The sequence below is a fragment of the Phaseolus vulgaris genome, chromosome 10 (assembly GCF_000499845.2).
Source record: "Phaseolus vulgaris cultivar G19833 chromosome 10, P. vulgaris v2.0, whole genome shotgun sequence".
NCBI classification, from domain to species: Eukaryota; Viridiplantae; Streptophyta; class Magnoliopsida; order Fabales; family Fabaceae; genus Phaseolus; species Phaseolus vulgaris.
The window spans coordinates 41,822,115-41,843,608 of NC_023750.2; the positions used below are offsets into that span (position 1 = coordinate 41,822,115).

The 21,494-nt window shown below is 29.6% G+C and overlaps 1 pseudogene; it reads left to right on the top strand.

The window, feature by feature from the left end:
* The window catches only part of LOC137818079 (uncharacterized), a 59,704-nt pseudogene that overhangs the window by 25,909 nt on the left and 12,301 nt on the right, over positions 1–21,494 (top strand).

The window sequence follows — 21,494 nt, forward strand, 5'->3', positions numbered from 1 at the left end:
AATAAAATATAAAAAAATGAAAAATGATACACTACAAGAAAATGATAGATTTGCGTGGGTCAGAAACGGACGCAAAACTTGAGAAACGAACGCTTATACGTCCGCTAAGCATCTCACGAATAAACCCTGAAAGCAAATCGAAATTAGCGTGGGCCAGCAAGTTGGACGCATTTTGCGTCGGCCAAGCCCACGCAAAAAACGGAAGCACATGCCGCGGCTGACGCATAATTACAAAAATTTATTTTTAATTTTCCCATTATTACTAATTAGTATTTATACCTATTTATATTTTTTATTGATGTTGGAAACATTCTGCACTGGATATTCAAGTCCTTCCAGTCAACAGGGAAGGATTAACCACTAGACCAAACAAATTCTTTGGTCATATTATCATTTTTATTATACTTATTATTAATATAATTTATACATATTAATATAATTATTATTAATAATAATAAAATAAATTATACTGATATTATTAAATTATTATTAACATTATTATTAAATTATTATTAACATTATTATTAATATTATTATTAACATTATTATTAATATTATTATTAACATTATTATTAATATTATTATTAAAATTATTATTAATATTATTATTAACATTATAATTAATATTATAATTAACATTATAATTAACATTATAATTAACATTATAATTAACATTATAATTAACATTATAATTTACATTATTATTAATATTATAATTAATATTATTAATATTATTATACATATTATTAATATTATTATAAATATTATTAATATTATTATATGTATTATTAATATTATTAGTATTAATATTAATATTTACTAAATTTAATAAATTTAATATTATTATCATCAATTTAATAAATTTAATTTAACTAATTTATATCATAATTTCAAAAATAAAATAGTTATGACAATATATAAATAAAATAAATTTAAAATAAATAATATTTAAAATAAACAAATATTTTATATAACATTTAAATAATTTAAATATATATTTTATTTTACTCAATTAATTTTAAATCAAACACTTATTTAATTTAATAAATCTAATTTAATTAATTTATATTCAAAATTGATAAATTAAATAATTTATTATAACATTAAAGAAATTCTAAAATAAATATAATAAAGAATTAAATATTTAAATATTTATTATACATTAAAAATATTTAAATTTTAAAATTCTAAACATGTGTGGGCTATAGCGAATGCATATGCGTGGGTTCTGTGGGCAACGCAAAACGGACGCATATGCGTGGGCCGCGGCCGACGCAAAACCGACGTCTATGCATGGGCCGCGGCCGACGCAAAAAAAAAATAAAATAAAAAAATAAATCAATATATGCGTCCGTTTTGCATCGTAAATTTTGCGTGGGCTTTTACTCATTTTGACCGACGAGAGTAGCGTTCGCAAATGGCCCACGCAAAAATTTGGAAGTTAAATCAAGTTTTTCTTGTAATGATAAGAAAAGAAAATGGAAAAGAAGAGGAACCCTCTCTTTGAACCCGCTTTTCATTTGGACTTATCCTTCTGCAATTAATATTACCTTCTGTTTCCTACACCCTATAATTACTGAGAGTACTCTTATATTAAGAGAAAAAGACTGAAATATCCACTACACCACATTGTTGTTGTCCATTATAATCTTTAAGAGGAGGAGGAAAGAGAGATAGGAATTAGGAAGCTTATTTAGAAATTTTATTCTAAAAATTCTGTCGTAGAATGTATCTCATATATTTTGAAAAGTTTATTTTATAAATTTTATTTTGAAAAATATCTCATATATTTTTTTTAAAAATTGTTATAGAAATTTTGTTATGCAAATCCAGAATGTATTTATATATTTTATAAAATTTATTCCAAAATTTTGTTCCTAAATATATTATTCTAGAAGTTGTGTTTTATAAATTCTGAAAAACCTGTTGGGAAATATTTCCAAAACATATTATTAAAGAAATTATAATTATCAAATTATATGTAATTATTGTATGCAATATTGTACGATATTGTATCCAATTATATGCAATTAATTTAATGATTATAGAATTTCATGATTGATTAGTATTCCTACCTAATTAGATTGTAATTTGGGGAGAGAAACCCTATATACATGAAGTGATGTAACAATACACATAATAAAATAAGAAACATCTCTTCTTCTTACCATTTTTTATCATTTCTTATATCTTGGTGACTGACCGTCTCTCCATTTTTATTCCCTAAATAAAATCATGTCTGACAAAGAAGGCATCACTAACGAATTTGATAGAAACCTCGTACAAGGCTTCGTGCCGAGCAAATTCAGCAATTGGCAAAGGCTATTTACTCGCTCAACAATAACGGTAAAAGTGACACGTTTGTTAGCTCTGCATGCCCATAACTTCTCTTCTAATTCTACTTTTACGAAACCATGGATTTTGGATAGCGGAGCAACCGATCACATTGCATCTGATTCACAATTTTTCACACACACTTCATCATCATTTATTTCAAATGTTAATCTGCCCACAGACTCAACTGCGCCCATCTCATGGTAGCGTCGACAGATATAAGGCGCGCCTTGTCGCAAATGGGTCACTCAGATTGAAGGTGTCAACTATTCTGAAACTTTTTCACCAACAACAAAATTAACAACTTTGAGGTGTCTCCTCACCATTGCAGCAGCCAGAAATTGGTTTACTCACCCAGCTAGATGTGCAAAATGCCTTCTTACATGACACATTGCATGAAATTATTTACATGGACTTGTTACCCGGCATCATCGACAGGGGAGAACATTGTATGTCAACTCAACAAATCCCTTTATGGCCTCAAACAAGCATCTCAAACATGGTTTTCAACATTTTCTCATGTGATTAAATCTCTAGGATTTCAACAGTCCAAGACCGATTACTCTCTATTCACAAGACAGAATAACTCATCATTTACTGTCCTTTTCCTTTTGATTAATGTGGATGATATTCTTTTGACATGAAATGATTTGACAGAAATTCAGTTAAAGATTTTCTATTACAACAATTTCGCCATTAAAGATCTTGGAGACCTAAAATATTTTCTAGGGATTGAATTTTCCCGTTCCAAAACTGGTATTTACATGTCCCAAAGAAAATATGCGCTTGATATTTTGCAGGATACGGGACTCACAAGTGCTCGTCCAAACAAAATTTCCAATGGAACAATATTAAAGGATTCAGTCAAATACAGGCGACTCGTGGGATGACTGATATACCTCACGGTTACTCGGCCTGACATAGCATTTTCGGGGTTCGGACCCTAAGTCAATATATACAGATCCACGAAAACCTCATTGGGATGCCGCAATTCGAGTCCTAAAGTACATCAAAGGGTCACCAAGACAAGGATTGCTATTGCCATCCAAAAACAATATGACATTGATAGTTTATTGCGACTCAGACTGGGGAGGTTGTTAGACAACTCGGAGATCAGTATCTGGGTATTGCATTTTTATTGGTTCTTCTATTATCTCATGGAAGTAAAAAAAAAAAACAGACAAACGTATCAAGATCATCAACAGAAGCAGAATACCGCGCTATGACCAATACTTGTTTAGAGATAGTTTGGTTGCGATATGTGTTGCCGTATTTAAAGGTGTCATGTAACTTGCCAACTCAACTTTTCTGTGATAATCAAGCGGCATTACATATAGCAGCAAACCCCGTATTTCATAAACGCACAAAACACATTGAGATAGACGGTCACATTATGCGAGAAAAATTACAAGATGGGATAATCAGTCCTTCGTATGTACCGACACAATATCAACTCGCAGATATTTTTACAAAGGCACTGAGCAAGGAACGGTTTTTGACGCTACTACACAAGGGGAGTATTAAGGAAATAATAATTATCAAATTATATGCAATTATTGTATGCAATATTGTACGATATTGTACCCAATTATATGCAATTAATTTAATAATTATAGAATCTCATGATTAGTATTCCTACCTAATTAGATTGTAATTTGGACAGAGAAACTCTATATATTTCCTATTTCCTATAGATAAAGTGATGTAAGAATAAAGGGGAGATTCAGACTCATTAATCGAACCCATTGAGCTCCTCTTCTTCTTCGTGAACGTAAGCCGTGTTGGTGTTATAAGAATCACATTAAAAATAATTTGCGCAAAGTAATTCGTGTTTGTTTATATTAAAATAGTTCGTAGAAAAAATAATTTTATAAAGAAGGTGCAAAAAAAACATAAAAACTAAAAAACAGCCTATAAATCTTTGCGACATTCCAGCAAATTAGCAAACAAAACAGAAAAAAAAAAAAATTACAAAGGGTTAACTTTAAAGAAAAAAAGGAAAGAACAGAGTACCTAGTGAATGACAACGAATTACAAGTTCGTTGGCCAACTGACCAACGAACTTTGTACGATTTGTTAAGAAAGTACAAAAATACAAAAGGGTTTTAATTGTTATTTTATTTTGAAAAATGGTTTTTTTGACACTTGTTCCACCCTACATCCCACTAAATATTAATATTTTAATCATTTTTTATTTTTTTAATTTTCAAAATTATTTTAACATTTTACATTTTTTTTATATTTAGATATTTTTTTAATCAATAAATATTTAGTCTTATGGATTAGTTGCTTTTGAATTTCTTTGTAAAGTGGTTTTTTTTTTTTAGTAGATGTAAAAGGTTATAAAATTCCTACTATTCATTTTAATATTGAGTGAATTGAATTCCTCAAACTCACTATAATCGAAGTTTTTATGATACGATGAAAACGAGGAAATGAAGTCCTCTTCCCAGTCATACATCTCTTTCATCTTTTTCTCCAATCAAAGCTAAACAATGAAAGAAACGCACACTAAAGCAGTCATACATCTCTTTCATTTTTTCTCCAATCAAAGCTAAACAATGAAAGAAACGCACACTAAAGCAGTAGATGCAGACGAACAAAAAGAAGATGAAAGGAAATCTAATTTGAAATGTTATAGTTTTATACTAACACATGCGCCAACTGACGATTTGTTAATTAACCGTTGATCATGCATCGCTGTTTCTTAAAAAATTTCGTAAATGAAGAAAGTACAAAAATATAAAGGGTTTTAATTGTTATTTTATTTTGGAAAATGGTTTTTTGACACTTCGTCCACCCCACACCCCACTAAATATTAATATTTTAATCATTTTTAATTTTTTTAATTTTTAAAATTATTTTAACATTTTATATTTTATTTATATTTTCATTAAAGATATTTTTTTAAAATTATTTTATTATAAATATTAATATTTTGTTGTGGGTGTAAAGTGGAGTGGGATGTCAAAATATCATCACCCTTTTATTTTTTCTAATTTTATCTTTATATTTTTAGTTAATTTTATTTTAAGAACCGTTTTAATTTTATTTTATATCTTAAATTTAAAATTAAACATTACAAAATGAGATTCGGGAACATTTCAAAATTGCATATTTTCCTGTTCACCTCTTTTTTGTTTTCTGTAGTATTGTTTCAGATTCACAAAATCAACAAGTAAGTTTTTTTTTTTTCAATTATAAAGTAATAGATAAAAATACAATGTATGAATTTATTTTTTTATTTTATTCATTTATGCATATCTAAATATCTTTAGGTTCAGTGTTTTTTGTTCTTTGATGCAATGATGAGAATAACACCATAAAAAAAAGTTTAGGGTTTTAACAGAAAAAAAACTTACCCGATAAAAGTGCATCATTGGAAATGATCATAAGAAGTCTGAATGTTAGTGCACGGTCCAATTTTTTAATAAAATTTCCGAAGATTCAAACTTCGTTCTTGAATTTTCAACTGATGCTGATGGAGGATAGCACCTTTTTTTAAATACTTTTCTAATTATGAGTCTTGGAATCTCCTTTGGATTTTCGAATTTGAATCCTCGATAAAACTTTGCCTTTAATTCATGAAAAATATCACTTTATGTGTTCTGATTTGGAATTTGTGATTTGGAATTTGGGATTTAGTGATTTGGGATTTTGTTGGCTACAAAGAAATCAAAATTGGAAGCCAACCAAATCCATTAGATTGCAAAAAAGAAAAGAATAGATGTTTCGGGTGGGATTCGAATGGATAGAATCGTTACCGAGTTGACGGTTAAGACTCTGTTCCTCATGGTTGGCATAAACTAAAAACATAATTAAATTATATTTAATCAAATATTCAAAAATTAACTGTAACGGTTTTCAATACTTACTTAAATTATTAACAGTAGCGACTCTCAATACTTAATTTCAAGAACTAAAATTAAATTTTTGTATTTAAATAATAAAAAATCACATAAATTAAAAATATATTTAAATTATACTTAAATATATTTTTTTAAAATATTATCATATTTTACATATTTATTTTCTGAAGATACTTTTTATTTATGCTATCTATTTTTTGTCACGTACTTATTATTTATTTTATATTTTTATTTCATAAATCAATATTGTTTGGTGCTTTTGATTGCTTTCGTTTACCACTCATATAAAATAAAATAGCTCAACTCTGATTCTTGTTGTATGTTTGTATGTTTGTTTTGCATTAGTGATTTGTCATTAAAATTAGTAACACTTGCTTTTGATGTGTACTATAATACTATAATTATTGTATGCAATATTATACGATATTGTACCTAATTATATGTAATTAATTTAATAATTATAAAATCTCATGATTAGTATCCCTACCTAATTATATGGTAATTTGGGGAGAGAAACCCCCTATATATTTTCTATACATGAAGTGGTGTAACAATACACATAACAAAACAAGAAACATCTCTTCTTACCATTTTTTTATCATTTTCTTATACATATCATCCATAAATCACCTTTAAAAAAGAATGTTCATTTTTAAATTATAAAGAAAGATGAAGTCTTTAATCTTTTAAAGTTGGGTTATATAATACATAATGTCTCACGCAGTTTGTACTCCAATATATGAGACACTTTTCTTAAACGACGTATTCATGTCGGACACACGAGACACTCGTAGGACATTTGTTAGTTAAGTGTTCAATTCAAAAAATATTTGTTAGATTTTTGAAAATTCTAGCACTATTCTAACACAATTTTAAAAGGTATAAATATAATAATTCTCTAAAAACTCAAATTTATTGTATAAATTTTTATAATAAGGAACAAATTCTTTTAATCAATCATGAAAAATATTTTTCTGCTCCCTAAAGAATCTGAAACATACTTTTGCACATAAATATTTATTTTCAATTTATATAATTTAAAATTATATAATGTATAAATTCATGTCCTCCGTATTCTACATTTGAGAGATTATACGTATCTCTATGTGATCTGTATTAATATCGTGTCAGTGTCCGTATCTATATTACATATACTCCAATTCCTTTGTGTAATGATACTCAAAACTTTAACCCAATTTAATGGTCTCGCCCGATATGTTATAAAGTGCATGATTCCACATTATGAGAGTTTGGAGAGAATGATTAATACTAATCGATGGAGATATTAAGAAGCTATGAATGGGAGTTATTTATTAATTCTAAATATAACAAAAGAATAAAAAAAATCTGAACCCTTAAAAAAACCCAAAATGAATCCTTCAATGATTTAATGCATCTATAAACAACCATATACAGTCCAATGATATAAGACAAGCCACGAAAAAGAGAATTGGACCATTCTATGGCTAATATAAATATATATGAAATGTTAAAAGAAAATCTGTTTGTATTCTAAAAATTTCTCCAAATTCTTTCTTCAGTCCTGACAATTTTTTACTCTCACAAATATTAATCATTTGTTATATTTAATCACTACTAAAAAAATTAAATAAAAATAAATTTTAGATACAAAAAATAATTAGTTGTTATATTAACTAAATTAAATATTATTTTAAAAATTAAATAAATTATTAATTTTTAAATTAGTTTTTATTATTGATAAATAGTTTCTAAATTGGTATCTGATTAGCTACCATTTTAACTACAATTTATTTAAATTCTAAATTTGATAGAAATTTTTTTATAATTAATTAAATATCGATTTAGAAATATTTATCAATAATAGAAACTAATTTAGAAATTAAAAAAAAATAGTCTCTAAAATAATATCTAATTTAGTTAATATAACAACTAATTATTTTTTCTCTAAAATTGATTTTTATTTAATGATTTTCTTAAAGTGAATGTTGGTGATCTCACATCGACTAGAGATTAGAGTCTTTCATTGTATATAAGTGGGTGCAAACCTCAACCTTATGAGCCGGTTGTATGGGGTTGAGTTAGGCTTAAAGTCCACTTCGTAATAGTGAATGATTCAACAAAATATGAAATTTTGATTGTAATAAATATTTTTGTAATCCAGAAAAATTATACTCTATTATATAACAAAAAAAAAATACATTAGATATTTTTACCTGATTAATATTTATTTTAACATAATACAGTATTTTATTAAGCTCTAATATTATATTTTTACTTATTTATGATGTTTCTATTATTATTATGTAAGTAAACGAAGATTCCTGTTAAGGAATAAATAAAGAAATTTGTATTAAAGATAATAATGGGTGCATTGAAAGTTTGGTACATCAAAACGACTTTTATTAATAAAAATCCTTTTTTATATTTTAAATAAGGTCCTAAATTATGGTTATTGTTTTTCTTGTAATATTGATTATTTAGTACAAATTTAAAATCCTAAATTATGGTTATTGATTTTCTTGTAATATTGATTATTTAGTACAAATTTAAAACTGTTTGTTTGAATTAAAAAGTGTCCTGATATATTGACATCCACAGTAACACACATTTGACGCTGCAGACGTGGCAATGACGTGACAGAGTGAGATTGTGCGCAAATGAACTACGCGAGCTTCAAAATAGTGTAAAAAAGAATATATTACATCGGTTCTTAGAAATAACCAATGTAATATATTTTTGTACTCAGAATGACTCATATTACATACTCAAAATTGAATTTATTTTCATAAAAGAGTGGGTGTGTTATAAACGTCACATAGGTAACCACTTACAGACACACGGGTAACCAGTTTTGTGTGTGCCAATATATGTGGAGAAACCTACATCGGTTAAGCCATCTAACCGATGTTATATATGATTTTTACATTGGTTAAGCCATCTAACCGATGTAATATATGGTTTTTATTAAAAAAAATGATTTTTTTCATGAAGAGTGAGTGACCATAAACGTCACATAGGTAACCACTTACAGACACACGAGTAACCAGTTTTGTGTCTATCAGTATATGTGGAGAAACCTACATTGGTTAAGCCATCTAATCGATGTAATATATGGTTTTTACTAAAAAAATTGATTTTTTTTCATTAAGAGTGGGTGACCATAAACATCACATAGGTAACCACTTATAAACACACGGGTAACCAGTTTTGCGTGCGTCAGTATATGTGAAGGAACCTGTGGCTGAGTAGTTTTGGTAGGGTTATTACACCGGTTAAGTCATCTAATCGATGTAATCTATGATTCTTATTAAAAAAATTAAATTTTTATAAACGTCACATAAGTAACCACTTACACACACAGGTAACCAGTTTTACGTGTGTTACATAAGTAACCACTTACAAACACACGGGTAACCAGTTTTGCGTGTGCTACGGGTCATATATTATAATATAGAGTTAGTGTCACATCCTCACCAAATATCACGTCTGCAGCGTTAATTAATGTCATGCAAACGGTGTCAAGTATGTGTTAGTGATAGAGGGTGTCAATAAAACATTTTTCAATTAAAAATATGGGAAGAACGTGCTTTTCTAGGCATAACAATAATTTGGAATAATGATATATTGATAATCCTATTTTTCTATACAACCACATTACAATCTCAATGTTATTATTTTAATATTTTTTTTATATCATTTAATTATAAATTTATTCTTTATTGTATATATTTATATCTAAATCACATCAAATAATTATCAAATATCCTTTCTCAATAATTTTAGTGCACTCTGTCTCACAAAACACTATTTTCTTCTCTGCACGTCCTAATCCATACTCCATTTAGTGTTGGACATGTTTTTGGAATATTCAATTATGTAAACTATATAGAAGCAACTTGTTATAAAAAAAACATTTTTCAATTTCATGAAAGTATTCTGTTCACACCATTTACTTTCATTGAGAAAAAAAAAAGAGTTTTATTATTAATACAAAGATACTTATTATCATATCATATCATGATTATAAATATCACATAGTTTGACTCTATAAATACTTGAGATTACAGTTTTATTTATTATAAAAAATAAAATAAAATAAAAACATTTCAAAATCCTACAAGAAAACAATCAAATAGAAACCAATTTTTAGAGATCAAGTTGCAATAGTAATCAAATTAGAGACCATTCTAGAAACTAAACAAAAATTGGTTTCTAAATTAGTTTATATTATTGTTAAATAGTTTCTAAATTGGTATCTAATTAGCTACTAATTATTTAGATTCTAAATTTGGTAGCAAAAACCTTGGTTGCTAATTAGATATCAATTTAGAAACTATTTAACAATAATATAAACTAATTTAGAAACCAAAAAAAAATTTAGTCCCAAAATGGTCTCTAATTTAGTCACTATAGCAACTAATTATTTTTTGTTAATAAAATTGGTTTCTATTTTATGATTTTCTTGAAAGTATTATATGAGAAGATTTTAAAATCTTTTTATCAATAAAAAAACACGAATGAATAAATAAAAGATATTTCAGAAATATCTTAACTCTTATACAAAATATCAATCTAAGTTTGTTTCCCTGCAACCTCATTACAAAAACATAAACCTTAAATATAATCTCTTAAACAATAATTGATAAAGCAATAAAACTAACACCACTCCTCTATTCATCAACTAAATCTCCTATTAAATTTTAGAGACTTCGTAAAAATTAATAACTCAAGACACCAATCAGAAAAGAAGAAATATACTTCACCGACTTTGGACTGCAATCTAAAACTTATTATCATATGCATGCTAGCAAAACCAGCAAACAGCAGGACCACAACACTAGAAACCAAGTCTTCCTGTATAATTATGCAGCAAATGAGTGCCTAGGCAACCTACATATGCAACAGCCACTGCATAAATCCAGGTGACTGATATTACAACCTTAGCTTTCTCACAACTCAGTAGTCTGAAATATCTGAGATTCATAAGAAATTATCATTGCTATAGCAACGAGTTTAATAGTGGAGAAGGGGAAGGTGGTGTTGATTCGGAAGACTCTGGTTGAAACCCTAACCGATGAAACCCTAACCAACCCTAAGGCTCTCAGTGGCACTGGCCTCAAGCTAATTAACTCTTTTGTCGATAATATCACTAAATCTGTGTTTTTCAAGTTCACTACAAGAAAATCATGAAATAGAAACCAATTTGTAAAGACCAAAATAATTAGTTGTAATAGTAACTAAATTAGAGACAATTTTAGAAACTAAACAAAATTTTGGTTTCTAAATTAGTTTCTATTATTGCTAAATAGTTTCTAAATTGGTATCTAATTATCAACCAAGCTTTTAGAAACCAAATTTAGAAACTAAATAATTGGTAGTTAAAACCTTGGTTGCTAATTAGATACCAATTTAAAAACTATTTAACAATGATAGAAAGTAATTTAGAAACCAATTTTTTATTTAGTTTCTAAAATGGTCTCTAATTTAGTTACTATTGTAACTAATTATTTTAGTTTCTAAAAATTGGTTTCTATTTGATGATTTTCTTGTAGTGAATATTATGTTTTTACTTATTTATGATGTTTCTATTATTATGTAAGTAAATTAAGGTATCTGTTATAGGAATAAATAAAGAAAATTTGAGTTTATTTTGTGTTTTGCTCAGGTTTTATTTGTCTGGGTCGTCTAGTAGATGAAGTAAGACCATCTACTGTTGTAGATAAGGAGTTCAATATAGAGTTGGATGAATTGGTAAGAAGAGAGGATTGAGCATAAAGCATAATTCAGTAATATTTCATATAAAAATATAGACACTTATGAATTTTAATTGATAAAATATTTATAATTCAACCCATAATTTAGGGATTTGAACATTTTTACATATTTTTGGATTATAAGATGAATGTGAACGATTTATTTCCAAATTTATGTTAATTTTAGGATTCTAGAGACAAATGGAGATAAAAGAGCTAAAGGGGAATAAACAAGTTAAAGACAAAGTTAGAAGATTGAAAACTCCTTCAAACTTTTCCAAGGCTCGCTTAAGCAAGTTTGACAACAAAGTTTGTTTTTTTATTCTCCAAAGGAACTCCAAGACTTATTTAAGAGAATTCACTCTAGTGAAATTCGGCATTTTCTCATAAAACTCGCTTAAGTGAGATCTCACTTAACCCAAACCCAATTAGGTTAAATAGAAGACATGAGACATAACCCTAGACATCATTGGCAAAATAGAAAGAGATAGAAAACCCTAGAGGAGGTAGTCGACAAGGAGAAACATCATAAATCTTCTTTTCTTACTTTGAGTTGAGTCATTTGTGGCTCCCACTCTCAGGAGCATAAAAGGGAGTTGTGCAGATCCTACAACATCAGAGGATGTCATTGGCCAGATAAGCCAATGTGAGTTACTTCTAGTGGACGACATCATTCCTCGGGTGGTGGCCATCAAAAAAGTCTTTGAAGGGGACACTACCTTACATAACGTGCATTTCCCCCTTATGTGGTGAAGTGACGATGGACAAAGTACGAGTTGATGTTTGTGTTCATCTACCTACAAATGAGGTAACTACTATGGTCGAGGTAATTCATACCCTGGCTCAGACACCTCCTTCGAGTTATTCCAGAACCCCCGCTAAGAATTTAATTTGATTATATTATTTATATTTATGTATTATACTTAATTTAATACAAATGCTTTTTATTTTGTAGAAACCTCGTCGAAAATCAAGTCCACAAAAGAAGCTTCTGATTACCATTGACAATCCTATAGCTTCTTTATTATCAGTTGCTAAGGCTGTAGGTATAAACCCACTAGAGGTTTCGTGGGATGACACTTTATTTTGGAAGAAACACTGACATTCCTTTATACATATACATGTCATAAGTGTTAGAGTTTGCATCTCGAAACATGGAGCTCAATATAATTATCGTTCAAATTTTTATGATGTAAGTATCTTTCACCTATATTTCAATTTACTTTATGTTAAATTATTGATTATGCTTTAACTAATAACATGTAGGTATTTTTCTGGAGTTTTTATTAATGACGGGAATCAAGATGTCTATGGATTCTTGGATCCCTATTTCATTAACCCAATTGGAGAAAAGAAAGCTAAAATTCAGTCATACATCACCAATATTTTGATTGAAGAGGGAAAACACATATATCTTTGTCCTTATATTAATGAGTAAGTTCAATTATAAGTAGTCAATTATTAGTATTTCATGTTTTAAATATTTACTAATTGTTTTCATGGATGATGCAAGGATTACTGACAGTTACTTGTGTTATTTGTAGTTAATAACGTTGTTGTATGATTTTGTTCACACGAGAAGCCATCCACACATCTCAAGAAAATAATTGAAGCATAATTACATTATGAACCTACTTGCGTACAATACTTAAACGTCTACTAACAAGGTTTCTTCTAATAGTCAAGGCATGACGTAGATATAACATACTCAGAGGTTGATCCAGTGCAAATTATCAAAAGCTAACATGATTGAACCTAAAGTTTGTAATTTTTGTCTTCCTCTTTTCATTGTTTATCAAAATATCAATATTAACTTTTAGTTTCTATTGAATTGTAGTGTAATAAACAACCGAGAGGCTACGAGTGTGACTACTACGTTATGTAATGGATGGTTACCATTATAAGAGTAGGCATTCGAAAAGATTGAGAGCAGGTAATAATATTTAAATTATTCTTTATAATAAAAAGTATATGTATCTTAACACTAATTTGAACTTATTTTGTAATGCAACTTTTACGAATGAGAACCTACTACCTTTGGAAGTACTAGATTATGTGAGAAAGATAAAGTTGGGTGGAGAAGCTTGAAAGAGGAAGGTAAAGTTGGTAGGGGCTCTCTTTGGTGGAAAGATTTGAAGGAGGTGTGGGCTTCAGAGGGTTGGGGAAGAAGTTTTGAAGATGGGTTTGAGTGGGAAGTTGGTAAGGGGAGGGCTATCCTTTTTTGGGAGGACAGTTGGTTGAGTTGTGGAGCGTTAAATAGTGTTTTCCCGAGAATTTTCTCTCTTAGTGTGACAAAAGGTGCAAAGGTGGCTGAACTAGGGAATTGGATTGATGGTGTTTGGGTGTGGCACTTTGTATGGCGTATACCCTTTTTCGAATGGGAGAAACCTCTGGTGGAGCAGTTCTTTCAGTTACTACAAGGGGCGAAGTTGGAATCAGGGAAGGCAGATTGTTGGATTTGGAAGGCAGGGGGTTTCATACTTTTACGGTTAACTCAGCCTATTTTCAAGTTAGGAATGGTAGAGTTGGGGAGGTTTCTCCAGTTTACAGTAAGTTGTGGAGGTGCAAAGCTTTGCCTTCCGCTTTGGTCACTGCTTGAAGGGTGATGGAGAATAAGATTGCTACTAGGGTAAATTTGGAAAGGCGAGGGGTGGTGGTAGAGAATCTGGTGTGTGGTTTGTGTGGGAAGGTGGAAGAGTCGTCCTGTCATCTATTTTCCGTCTGCGAGTTTACCTGGCGGGTGTGGTGCCTTTGTTTTGAGTGGCTTGGAGTGTCGTTTGTTATTCACAAGGACCCTTTGGTAAACTTCCAACAATTCAGGTTGTGTTCGGCTTCTGATGTGGTTAATGACGTTTGGGGGGCGATTTGGGTTGGTGTTGTGAGTGGAATTTGGAAACATAGGAACTCGGTGACCTTCGACAGGGGCGTGGTAGATGCGCTCGAGGTATTTGCACTAGTACAGGTAAATGTTTGGTCTTGGATTTTTGCAAAGTCCTGTTGTAATTCCTTTACGTACCCCAACTGGGTTTTGAACCCAATGGATTGTATGAGGCTAGTTGTTTAATGCTTTCTTGAGTTGCTTTGGTTGTTCCTTTTAAGTTAGAAGGTGTTCCTTGGTTGGAGGTTGGTAAGACGCTAGCTCTTTATGTATAAGGGTTGGACCACCCCTGAAGTGGTTCCCATTTATTTATTTTTTATTGCTGATAAAAAAAAAAGATTATGTGAGAAATGTTTGGACCACATATTTCGTTAATTACTGTAACTCTAGAATAGCTAATGAATAGTATAGGTTCTAATGTATAGGAATTAGATAGATAGGAATATGTATTAGTGTTTGTAATATATTTAGCAATACATATAATTTGATTATTTGAAAGAATGTGTCTGAATTTATGTATTTGGTTGGATTTTTAAATAAACAGGTTAATTAAGAGGAGAAAATACATAAAACAAAATTAAGTAAAAACAAAATTCCATAATAGACAGTAATTGCTACAAAAAACGCCTTAAAAAATATAGTATAAACTACAGTTTTAGCCAAAATCGTTGTCTATATCTCAATCATGTGAACTAAAAAAAAGTCTCAGGAAAAGATATAGACAGCAGTTTTACACCAAAACCACCGTCTAGATGTGTCTTATAAATGATGATTTGAAACCACTATCTATATTATTTTAAAATATAGACTATGTACTGATAGATTACGATTACAAAATCGATGTCTAAAAACTCGAAAAACCGGTGTTTAATGACTTCTATGCACTATGCACTAGTGCTAAAATTCTAATTATAGTTATTAATTCTCTGCATAGGATAATTTTTCTATCCATGCCTTTTCTAGAGAATGCGTGATAAAAGATATAGAATAAAATTCGAAGTCTTAGTTAATTACAAGATTTTTTCAAGCAATTTAATAATATTTTCTTATATTTCTAGTAAAAATAATTTTAAAAAAAAGGTTATATTCAAACATATCTTTAATAAGATTGTTTTCTAGAACAGAAAAGTAGATGTCGAAGAAATCCTCACCCTTGGATAATTGAAGGTGTGTGTTTGGATTAAATTTAGTGGTTTGTGTAAAAACAACCATATACAGTCCAATGAAGCCAGGGAAAAGATTTTAACTCAGGAAAATTATATTCTCGCTATTATATTAAAAAAATACATTAGATATTTTTAGCTGATTAATATTTATTTTAACGTAACACAGTATTTTATTAAGCTCTAATATTATATTTTTACTTATTTACGATGTTTCTATTGTTATGTAAGTAAATGAAGGTACCTGTTAAGGAATAAAAAAGAATTTTTTTATTAAATGCAGGTGCACATTGAAAGTTTGGTCATGTACATTGTTGAAGATCACACGTTGCCTAGAGATTAGAGCATTTTTTAGTATATAAGTGGGTGTAAACCTCATCTCATTGAACCGATTTTATGGGATTGAATTAGGCTTAAAGTTCACTTTGTAATAAATTTTATTAATAAAAAACTATTTTGATATTTTAAATAAGGTTCTAAATTATGGTTGTCGTTTTTCTTGTAATATTGATTATATAGTACAAATTTAAAATTGTCTGTATATATGAATTAAAAACATGGGAACCACGTGCTTCTCTATGTGGGGTGTGTTTTGTTTGTGTTAGGATTCATTTCATGTTCTCTATGCAATGTATCCTGCAGTTTTCTGCAGTTTTTTTTTAATCCGTTAGTAAGTTTTGTATTATAAACTGTGAGGATTGCGACATTTCTGAAATATGCTGCTGTTTTGTTTTAATCCGTCAGGAAGTTTTGGCTTATATACTGTAGGATTGCGACATTTCTGAAATTTTGTCTGTTCTCTTAACTTGGAAAAAATAGGTTTGCTAAACATAATGTATTAAAAAAAGTGGACTTTAAGTCTAATCAGGTGGTGGTCTGATAAATTCAACAAATACTTGTTAGGATATGATTGAAATGGTTCTGATACCATATTAAGAAAGTGGACTTTAAGCCTAACTTAATTCCATAAACCCTTATCTCTAGTTGATGTGGGATCTCTATCATAATGTTTAAATGATTTATGTAGTCTGAGTTCTGTATGTATATACTCATGTAGTCTCTCACAGATATAATAATAGATATAATAATAGAGCCTGATACCTTGACACTGCACACAGTAAAAGCACACTCTTCACAACATGGTTTTATTAATACAAAGATATTTGTTATCATATTAGATCAAAGATTATACTATAATTAATAGAAGCATCACATAGTATGGTGTATAAATAGCTGAGATTACAGGCTTAGCTTCCTCACAACTCAGTAGTCTGAAATATCTGAGATTCATAAGAAATTATCCTTGCTATAGGAATGAGTTCAATAAGAAATTACCCTTGCTATAGGAATGAGTTCAATAGTGGTGAAAGTTGGTGAAGGGGAGGGTGGTGTTGGTTCAGAATAGACTGGTTCAAGCCCTAACCAGCGCCAATGATCTCATTGGCACTGACATCAAGCTAATTGACAATTCAATCGAACATAATATGATTCTAATTTACCTTTAGTAAAAACATTTTAATGTTAATCGTGAAGTCTAGGTAAAACTATTCTCGGATCACATCACTTATAGTACTCACTAGAAGACAAACTATCGCGTCAACATTATTATCTTATGAGATGGACTCATTTTCTTGATGCTCTCAAAGCTCATATGAAAACTAGATCAACATCCATCATTTCATCACTAGCATGCAACACAACTCATTTAACTTCCACCAGATCACCAGCACCATGATAAGATACAGACACACCGTGACAAGATGCAATGTCATCGAGATAAAATGCAGGTTTTCTAAGAGCAAATCGCCATAAAACTTATATTCCATTGTCTTAAAATAAATCAACCAACAAAGATTATAAAAGAAAATATGTTTTGATTATTGTTTTGGAGTGGGTTTTTTTGGTAGACTCAGTATAATGGACTCAAGCCAATTTAATGGTTGCCCCGATATGTTATAAAGTTCATGATTCCACTTCCCTTAATTAAATTCTTAATATTAGAGTTTGGAGAGAATAATTAATACTTATCGATGGAGATATTAAGAGGCTATGAATGGGATTTAGTTATTAATTTTGAAAATAAAATAAAAAAAGAATAAAAGACATTTGAACCCTTAAAAAAAACAAAATCAATCCTTAAATGATTTAATGCATCTCTTTCACAGGAGTAATAAACGACCATATACAGCCCAATTCACTAAAGTTTGCTTACAATTTATTTTCGAAGATTAAGGTTCTTCATCCAGCTCACGTCACAATCTGAAGGGTGATTGAAAACAAGATTATTTCTGAGGTCAATTTAGAAAGATGAGGGGTTGAGGTCGAGAGCTACCTTTATTTCTTGTGCAGGGTGTCATAGGAGTCGACAAGTCATGTTCTTCAGCTCAAAGTTGTTTGGCTAGTTTGAAATCTTTGTTACGCTTAGTTAAGAGTGAGTTCGATAGATTTTCTTACCACTGCTTCACATTTCGAGCAGTTTAAATTATTTGACGCATCTACCTTTGTTAATCTAATTTTGGATAATTTTTGGACCGCGTTGGTAAACGAGATTTGGAGACATACGAATAATTGCTTATTTAATGGAGGGGTGGTTGATCTTTCTAAAGTTTTCTCCTTGGTACAGGTAAATGTTTAGTCTTGGATTTCCTTAAAAGTACTATCAGTGAGTTTTTCATTCTCTAACTAATGATTAGAACCTTCGGTAGGTATGCATTCACTTTTGTTTTTTTATGTTGTTTCTAGTTGGTGTTGTCTTGAAGGTACTTTTGTGTTTTTATTTTTGTATGGGAGACGTGGGTTATATTTAATGATTCAACAAAATATGACATTTTTATTGTAATAAAATATTTTTTAACGCAGGAAAATTATATTCTCTCTATTATATTACAAAAAAGAATACATTAGATATTTTTACCTGATTAATATTTATTTTAACATAATACAGTATTTTATTAAGCTCTAATATTATATTTTTACTTATTTATGATGTTTCTATTATTATGTAAGTAAACGAAGGTACCTGTTAAGGAATAAATAAAGAAATTATTATTAAAGATAATGATGGGTGCATTGAAAGTTTGGTCAAGTACATCAAAACGACTTTTATTAATAAAAATCCCTTTCGATATTTTAAATAAGGTCCTAAATTATGGTTATTGTTTTTCTTGTAGTATTGATTATATAGTACAAAATTTAAAACTGTTTGTATGAATTAAAAAAACGGGAAGAACGTGCTTTTCTAGGCATAACATAATAATTTTAGTGCACTGTATCTCACAAAACACTATTTTCGTGTCTATAAGTCCTAATCCATACTTCATAGTGTCCGACATGTTTATGGAATATTCAATTATGTAAACTATATACAAGCAACTTTTTATAAAAAAACATTTTTCAATTTCATGAAAATACTCTGTTCACACCATTTACTTTCATTAATTCACAACCAAATAATTTTTAGATTTTATTATTAATACAAAGATATTTATTATCATACTAGATCTACTGTTATAATATAATAGAAGCATTACATAGTTTGGGGTATAAATACATGAGATTATAGTTTTTTTTATTTATCTTTGTGCAAAAGGTGGCAGTAAAACATTGATCTTTGTGCAGTTTGAGAAATCCATCTTCTTTTTCATTGTTTAACTGCTTCACTGATATTCATCATCTTAAACAATAAGAAATGCTTGTTTGACTCCCAATAATCTTTGGATACCAAATTCACTCACTCATATCACTTGGACTATAAAAGCCAAGCAACTTTATGTGACATTGTTTCCTCTTCCTCCATGCACATACTACAAGTAGTTTCAACTAAACTAATGCCCCTCCTTTTGAGATTCACTTTAGATGCAATCTTATCTCCCGGAACCCTCCAAGTTGTTATTTGAGCAGATGGTTGTGCTTTGATTCTCCATAACCCCTCATACATATCTGCATCATCCCCCAGTGTCTCATCTTTTATAATAGTGTATGTTGATTTGACCTTGAATTACTATCTTTCTAAATCCATTGATCTCCTTATCCACATTTATCCGCTTCCCACCATGAGGGAAACCAGACGTTTTTTGGAAATGGTTTGTATATGAATTAAAAAAATAGGAACAGTGTGCTTATCTGGCACTATACATAATCATTTTAGTGCACTGTATCTCAAAACATTATTTTCGTGTCTGTACGTCCTAATCCATATTTCATTTCATGTTCGACATGTTTTAGGAATATTCAATTTATGCAAGCTATATAGAAGCAACTTGTTATAAAAAAAACATTGTTCAATTTCATAAAAGTCTTCTGTTCACACCATTTACTTTCATTAATTGACAACCATAAAATAAATAAAATTAGGTTTATGTGGGGTGTGATTTGTTTGTGTTAGGAATCATGTCATGGTTCTCTATGCAATGTATAATGCTGTTTTGTTTTAATCCGTTAGGAAGTCTTGGCTTATATATAATGAGGATTATGACATGTCTGAAATTTTCTCTTAATTTTTTATTGTAAAAAAATAGGTTTGTTAAACATAATGTATAAATGATTTATGTAGTCTGAGTTCTGTATGTATATACTCATGTAGTTTCTCACAGATATAATAATAGAGCCTGATACCTTGACACTGCACACACAGTAAAAACACACTCTTCACAACATGGTTTTATTAATACAAAGATATTTGTTATCATATTAGATCAACGATTATACTATAATTAATAGAAGCATCACATAGTATGGTGTATAAATAGCTGAGATTACAGCCTTAGCTTCCTCACAACTCAGTAGTCTGAAATATCTGAGTTTCATAAGAAATTATCGTTGCTATAGCAATGAGTTCAATAGGGGGAAAGTTGGTGAAGGGGAGGGTGGTGTTGATGCAGAATAGACTGGTTGAAGCCCTAACCAGTGCCAAGGATCTCATTAGCACTGGCATCAAGCTAATTGACAATTCAGTCGAATATGATATCACTAAATCTGTGTCTTTCAAGTTGATTAGTCGTACTAAGTCACATAACAGTTAGTCTTCTCTCTTTCTCTTTCTTATCACTATAAAACTTTTCTCATTATATTTGGATTTTGAATCGTTTTCATCTTGCAGCAAAAAATGTGGCTGGGAAAGTTGGAAAGGAAAGCTATTTGGAGAATAAGGCTTCTGTGTTACGAAACTTGGGGGGCAAAGAGGAGGAATTCGACATTTATTTTGAATGGGATGATAATGAAATGGGAATTCCTGGAGCATTCTACGTAACAAACCGAATGAATGATGAGTTCTTACTTGTTAGTGTCACTCTTGAATATCCTCAACACGACCAAAACAATATTCACTTTGTGTGTAACTCGTGGGTTTACAACCATAAGTGTTACAAAACGGATCGCATTTTCTTTGCCAACATTGTAAGTCAAACCACGAGCATTGTTATTTTAATTCTTAATGTAAACGAGAAAACTATATCTTTGTGAAAAACTATGTATTGCAGCCATATCTTCCTGGTGAAGGGACACCAGTGGCATTACG